Below are 1,107 nucleotides of genomic sequence, written 5' to 3' on the forward strand. Positions count from 1 at the left end.
GGGGGTTGAGATTGAGTAATCAACAACGGTGGTGCAGGGAAGAAACAAAACAGACAGAAGTAGAAATCGCAAAAATGAACTTATGTATGAGATACGAAACCTTTTTTTATCTGCGTCAGTGGCGACATCAATGTTATTGCTGGTAGATTATAGAAGATGTTTTTACTTAAAAGAGTGTGAAGCATCTCGTTACTGTTTCTCATTCTGTCAATTTCTTCCACTTCTGTGGTATCTCTGTGATAAGACGACGTTGACGGGGCTAGAGACGGCTGAGTGTTTTGATAACAACTCCGCGAAGCCTGCATTGTCTTGTACTGTCAGCTCCGCGGAGCCCGCATTGTCCTGCATTGTCGTGAGTCCGTAGTTTCAGGTTTCCATTTGTCTCAAAAGCACCCGGGGCTACTAGTCCGGGGTTCCAATCTCACTTCAGCAAACACTGGGATTAGATTCTAATTTCCCTGAAAACCGATTTTAATTTCAGTGCTCAGGGCTTAAATCAGTTTAAGTTTGAAGGGGAATTGTAGATTCATTTTAAAAAAAACATCACTGCTCCTCTTCTGAAACGAAACAAACAACTGAAGTTTGCTGTGGGCTGAGGAAAATTATCTCGTGAGAGAAACATGAAACTCGGATCTGATTAAGGAATTCAGGTCTGCTGTAGAGTGTTCTGGTTCAAAGCGATGTCGGTTAATGATTGACAAACTGCGTTGCCATAGCAACTGGTAGGAAGGAAATGTTGCTCTTTTGTTGATGGGAAACAACGTTTGAGCTAATTACATAGCCCGAGGCAGTAGGTTGTGTTGATGGAGATGAGTCAGTGTGATGGTGGGGTGTCTTTGTTTGTGTACTTAGAGAGGCGAAGAAACGAACAAGTGGGTGGGGGCGGCCCCGAGGGCTGATATATTGAAATGAGTCTTCTTTGTTTTGAGAACGAAAAGAACACTTTTCTCGTTATTTTTAATTTCCTGTACTTTTTTAGTGAGCGAGGGGGGTGGGGTAGGGTGGACGGTGAATAGTTGGGGCAAGATTGAAATAGTGTTTTATTCTTTGTGCAATAAAACAAACAACGTCTTTCATTCCTGTCTATACTATTTTTATTTATTTATT

General features: G+C 41.7%; 1 protein-coding gene across 1 annotated transcript in view; it reads left to right on the top strand.

The window, feature by feature from the left end:
• LOC101853086 (contactin-associated protein-like 2) overlaps positions 1-1,107 on the top strand; it is a gene marked incomplete in the record, with an annotated part of 226,156 nt that overhangs the window by 104,647 nt on the left and 120,402 nt on the right.

The sequence above is a fragment of the Aplysia californica genome, unplaced genomic scaffold, assembly GCF_000002075.1.
Source record: "Aplysia californica isolate F4 #8 unplaced genomic scaffold, AplCal3.0 scaffold00181, whole genome shotgun sequence".
NCBI classification, from domain to species: Eukaryota; Metazoa; Mollusca; class Gastropoda; order Aplysiida; family Aplysiidae; genus Aplysia; species Aplysia californica.